The following is a 6,253-nucleotide window of genomic DNA, read 5'->3' as shown; positions in this document are numbered from 1 at the left end:
GGGGCTGCGCCGAGGACACCGGCCACCGGGCAGCGTCCTGGGCTGGGAGCCTCTTTCCCAGGACAAAGGGGCCTTGTGTGGCTGAATGGGTGTTTATCCTGGAGCCTGAGTTAACTCAGGGCTGCGAGGCCGGGTGGGGGCCCTGGCAGTGGCCTGCCTGGTAAACATGACCTGAGCTGGGCATGCAGCCGTGGCCTGGACTTCCGCAGCCCGGACCCCTGCACGGCCACGAAGTCGCCCTGTGGGCCTTCCGCCAGGACGGGGGCTCAAGGAAACAGGAGCTGCCCTGGGATGGCCTCTGTGGGAGTCCTCATGCACAGTCCTGGAGGCAGCGCTCAGCTGGCTCTGCCCTTCCCACAGCTCAGGGCAGGGCTCAGAATCACTCCCAATGTGCCCCACTGAAGGGAGGGGTGAGGGTTAGGTGAGGTTGTGAGGGTGAGGCCCTGGTCTGCTGGGATTAGTGTCCTTTCGGGAAGAAGGCGGACCGGGACAGTACTTTGGAGGCACCGACCCGCCAGCACCCTGATCACGGACCTGGCACTTCCAGAACGTGGAGAAACGCGTGTCTGTGGTGCAAGCCGGCTGGTCTCAGGCAGGACGAGACCCCGTCATCCAAGGGGCTGCCCAGCCTGATGCCCACCCACTGCCCAGCTGCCCCTGCAGCCAATATCCGAATCCCAAGGGCAGAGCAGGGTTCAGCCCCACGTGGAGAAGCCAGGTCTGTGAAGCACCCCCGCCCCTCTATCCCTAGGAGTAGAGTCCGCAGCTACCTCCCTGGGCTGGTCAAGATCCTTTCAACAGGGTCGGTGGAGCCGCATCGCCAAGCTGACTCCCACGCTCCCGCTCCCCAGGGCTCGCAGGCCACGGGGCTAGATGGAAGAGAGGGTGGGCGGAGAAGGAGATAGGTCAGGACAGGCTGAGCACAGCCCGAGCGTTCCCTGCCAGGTCCTCGCTGTGGCCATCACCCTGCCCTGGCCAACCTGAGTACACCAGCCCCCAGGCAGACTCAGGTCACCCTCCCATGGGCTAGGGGGCTGTCCCCAGTCCAGGCTGAACCCCAGACCCCTCTAGGTCCCTCAAGGTCCACGGCAGTGAGGGTCACTACAAGCCCAAGTGGGTGCCAGAGGTCCCTCCTCCAGCCCATCACTCCACCTTCTGGGAAGGACGCCAGGGTCGGCACTCAAGCCCAGGCTCCGGGCTGCCCTACTGGGCTGAGCAAATGTCCTTTGTCTCTCTTCTGGAGGTCTGCAGGGCAGGAGCACTTTGGGGGAAAGCCCTGTCCCCACAGGGCTGGGGCTGGACGAAGTCGGAGGAGGGCTTCTGCCTGAGCCTGGGCCTTCTTTGGGGTGCACTCAAGTAGCAGGGTTCTCACCGCCTGTGCGGTGGTTGGAGGGGTTGAACCTGTGTGCCCTGGCTGCCCCGGTGGTCTGGGGAGCCCAACTCCTGGGGCTTCTGCCTGAGCCTCTGGGCCCCAGCAGCCTGCAGGGGGTGCCATTGGGCCACCGGAGCCCCTCCTGTGGACCTGGCGCAACAGCGCTCAGGCCCAGCCATCCCCACCGCCCCACGACCGGCCTCCAGGAGGGACCCCCACCCTGGGACGACGAGGAGCCACCTGGGCCTCCACCTGGCCTCCCCACAGGGTCTCCCCACTTGCCCCCTCCCCACCTCCTCCCTCCCCACCAGCCCCTCGCAACCAGCCTCCTCCCCACCTTGCCCCCTCCCCACCTGCACCCTCCTTACCTGCACCCTCCCCACTGTGCCCCCTGCCCACCATGCCCCCTTCCTACCAACCCCCTCCCCACCTCCTCCCCACTAGCCCCCTCCCCACTAGCCCTCCCTGCTGCTTTACCGCCCCTCTGTCCCCTGGACCCTGTGCACTCATCAGGCCCCTGGAGGTTTATGGAGGGCAGGGCTGGGGGCAGCACACCAGGCACCCTCACAGGCTGGGGATCTGGCCTAGCCTGGTAGGCGGACTGTAGGATGGGGGGTGAGGGCTTAGAGCCCCTGCTGGCGTCGGGGGTGGTGGGGCCCCTGCCCTGTGTCCCCTCTGTCCCCAAACCCCATTACACGTAAGGCCCCACCTGGCTGAGCTCACAGGGGGCTCCGGAGCCCACTCTGCAGAGAGAGAGGAGGGGGCGGGGGTGCACTTGTGTTTGCTTCTGAGGGAGACCGGGCTGAGCAGGGCTGTTAGTGAGACACTCAGGCCCGGGGGCTCCGGGCTCCCATGTGGGCCAGGGGCTACCTCAGCTCAGGAGTGGTGGCCCAACCACTAGGTGTGCAAAGGTCCCATGTCCATCCACACTTAAGAGACCTGGAATGTGAAAGGCACTCAGGCAGAGCCACGGTGTGGGCACCATCCTCAAGGGGGTGTCTGCAGAGGTGCACCGGTGTGGGCAGAGCCGGGGTGACCGTGAGCCCAAGGGGTTCCCAGAGGGAGTTTCTTTCCAGCCTGGGGATGGGTCCAGGGCAGTGCTGAGGAGGCCAAGCTGCCAGCATCCTATAGGGCCCAGCAGCAGAGGGGAGTGCGAATGGCTGGGCTTGTGCCCAGGACCCACCCCTGCCCCTGCATGCCCAGCAGCTGAGGCCACACCTCGCCTCGAGCATCCTGACAGCAGGGCCCACTTGGTGCCAGGCAGTCCCAGCTGGGGTGGGGTAGGGGCCATACAGCTGGCCCTGGGTAGATCTTCATCCCGACCCCCCACACCCACCCTGGAGCCATGTCTCCATCTGCCAAGGTGGGGGGAGAGAGAGAGAGGAGGGGGCAGAGCCCTGAGATTCAAAGGTTTCCCCACACACAGTCATTTGTTCACACATCAAACGTGTGCTGAGCGCAGTCTGTTCCCTGCACTGTTCCAGGTCCTGGGCATGGCGGGACCGACCAGTTGCAACAGCTTGTGAGAATCTTCTGGCTTGGGGTGGGGTGGGGAGCGGCAGTGAGAAGAAATCAGAAAACACACAGGTGCAGGCACACACACCCACTCCATGGAGCCTGTCGGCTGGTGACAAGGCCACGGCGGCTTGGAGGGTGAGGAGAAGAGGGAGTGGGGGTCTGGGGTGGGTTCCAGGTGCTGCCCTGTGGCCAGAGGGGTCCTGCTGCTCCCGTCAGTGTTCTCCCCGGCCACACATGGGGGATCACCCACCTCTGTCATGCTCTGCACCAGGGCCCCGACAAGTTCAAGGCCGGAGCAACAGGGCGGTTGGCCTGGTGGAGCCGGTCCCAGGCCTGCTCAGCCCAAGTTCCCGTGGTGCAGGGCTGCGTCGGAACTGGCTCAGCTCACAGGAGCAGATGGGAGCTACATCCGTCCTTCGAGGCCAGTGGCTAGGCCAGCTCTGTGCTCACTCTAGGACCGAAAGTGGCCCTGTGCCCTCTCTGTCCTGGGCCCAGCAACCTTCAGGCTCTTCTGGACAAGGAAGGAGGCCTCATTACCCCCAGGGCCCACCCACAACCCCACCCCAGATGGACTGGAGCTGTCTGGTGGCTGGTCCTACGCCAGGCCTGGCAGCCCGGGCACCTAGTAGGCCCAGGGTGGGAGCACTTCGAACACACACCGCACTGGGGAGGACACGAGGAATGAGAAATATGCAGTTGAGCCGTGCACACCAAGCCACCGGCCCACAGGCTCACACCCACAGCACCGCCAGAGCAGACCCCAGACTGCAGGGACCCCCAGCCGTTCCTCCCTCCACCCAGCGCCATCCTTGCTGGGGATGCCCATCTGTATCCCCCTACCATGCCAGGCTTCCTGGCTCTCCAGGCCTGGAGGTTCGCACCTGTGTCCGCCAAGCAGGGAACTGCTCCCAGGTGAGTTCCCTTTCCCCACCCCCAACCTGTGCCTGGAGAAGCTGGGCCTCCCTGAGATCCACGCCCTAGAGCTCAAGGGCCTTTGTGACCCCCAACGCTGGCAATGAGGCACAGGCCCCAAAGCCATGCTTCTCACCCGCCTCTGTGGGGTCAGCACTCTGGACAACCCAGGACACCACGGAGGGCCTTCCTGGAGGTAGCAGCTCCTGACCTGGGCCCAGAGCAGGAGGGAGCGTGGCCAGGCTGGGCCCTCTCCTAGAGGAGGCTGGGAATTCTGGTTAGTGCCCGACCTGCCTCCCTCTCAGCTGTCAAGAGAGTCCACGGTGTTCCCCTGGAGGCTGCCCCTGGCCGGAGGGCAGCCCAAGCTGGGCAGGTTCAGGCTGGATCTCCCCCACCCCAGCGCGCCCACGACGCAGCTCACTTCCCTCTACACCAGGTGCTGGCTCCTCTGCCAGGAACATGAGCTCATTTCACCCTCTCGGGCAGGGCAGGGCAAGGCAGACCCCAACCTACAGGTGACATGCCTCCCCTCCCTGCCCGAGGTGATCCACGCAGCTGGTGAACAGGGACCCCCCCTCGCCCCAGAGGGGCTCTGGTCCAGGAGCCCAGGACATCAAGCAGAGCCCTGCCGGGCACGGGCTCAGGGGCAACACAGGACGCCTGCTCCACCCGCCTGCCAGGGGCCAGGCCTCGGGAGATCAGGTCCCGGGAGGGCGCCCTCCTCCACTGAGCCTGAAAGGAGGGAGGTTGGTGATGGTTATTGCTGCTATTGACTTGCTTCTCCCACTGCTCCCAGCTCAGACTGCAGAGTCCTGTCTTCCAGCCAAGCAGGAAGCGCCAGGGGCTCTCCCCTCGGGCTGCCCGCCAGGCCTCCTCGGCATTTCTGGGAACCCCCTCCCCACACGCCCAGAAAGCAGGAAGGCACCTCTGCCCCGAGCCCAGGCTTGTCTGGCCCAGGTGCCCCTCCTCTGGCTGGGGGCCGCTGGGTGTGGCTGAGCTGCAGGGCTGGGAGAAGGCTTCATGGAGGAAGTGCCTGGGGCCTCTCAGGGTGCCAGCCCATGGGGATATGGGGTGCTCTTGCTGAGGCCTCTTGGCAAAGGGGAGAAGGCAGAGGAGATGGGAGACAGGCAGGGGCTCTGGGACCCCGGCTGGGGGCAGTGCCCCCTTCTCTTCTGCTGCCCCCTCCTCCATGGCCAGGCCCCGGCCCGTCTTCCCAGTGAAGCCCCCAAGCCCCAAACCCAAAAGCCAGGACTGTGAGAGGAGACACTCTCCAGACCTGCCACCACCTGATGGAGACAGTTATGGAGCCCATGATCTGGAGCTACAGGAGGCCCCAGCCCTACCTCCAGCAAAACCACAGCGAGACACCCACTCCTGTGGAGACCTCAGAGGGATCGTGGCAGGGTCCCCACCTGCTGGGGGCTGAGGCTGGGGATGTTACAGTGCCTCAGACTCCATGAGCCCCTCCCTGGCAAAGCCCACAGAGCCATGCGGGCCCCCACTGGGAGTCCCTTCAAGAACTTCCTGCTCATGGGTCTATGGCTGCCCGCAGCAGCCTGAGACAGGCACCCTCCCTGCCTTCCAGCTGGGACCTGAAACTGCAGGGTCCGGGACTCAGCATGTGGGCAGCTGCCCTCAGGCACTGGGAGCCAGACAGGTGCCCTGCCCTGGGATCTGAGTCAGAAGTAGTGAGCCTCCAGCCCGGGAGGGGCCCAGGCATGGGGCAAGGGTCACTTGGGGTGGCCATGGACAGTGGTCTTCGGGGCCTGTGCTGTGGACCATGCGAGGGGGCCAGGGACCCCTGGGCGTGGCCATCAGATACCCGCCAGGGCCCAGTGAAATGTCCATTGGTCTCTAAGCCTCCACAGATAAGACAGGCTGAGCCCAGCCCCAACCACACCAAACCAGCCCCAAGGCCACTTCCAGGTCCAGCGTGCTGCCCCAGCCTGACGCCACGGGGAGGTGGGTGTCCCAGCCACCTGCTTGCTCCTTCCCTGGGAGAACCTGGCACCTGGAGTCCTCTGGAGACTTCGGGCCCTGCTGCCAGCGGGTGGGGGGATGGACAGTGAGGATCTGTCAGCAGTCCTGGGATGCAACAGGCAGCTGCAGAGTGGGGAGCCGCCCATCATGGGGGCACGTGCTGAAGGTCCCCAGCCACAGCCAGGTTCCTGGGGAGGAGGGCTGGGGGACTCTGAGCCCGGCACTCAGCACCCAGCTCCCAGAAGGGCCCAGCCAGGCTCACAGCAGGAGCTGCCATCTCCTGAGGCCAGACAGCTGGGCCTCAGGTCTTTACTGGGGCCACTTGAGGCCCTGGGACCTGAAGAGGGACAGGGGCAGTGATGGGGAAGCCTCAGGCTCAGGGACAGCACAGGGTAGCACGGTGTCCCCTCAGGCCAGGGAGAGGCCACAGACAGCCCTGTGCTGAGGGCAGGGAAGGTGGCTGCTGCCTGA

This window comes from Callithrix jacchus, chromosome 3, assembly GCF_049354715.1.
Source record: "Callithrix jacchus isolate 240 chromosome 3, calJac240_pri, whole genome shotgun sequence".
Taxonomy (NCBI): domain Eukaryota; kingdom Metazoa; phylum Chordata; class Mammalia; order Primates; family Cebidae; genus Callithrix; species Callithrix jacchus.
This window is presented reverse-complemented; position numbering follows the sequence as displayed.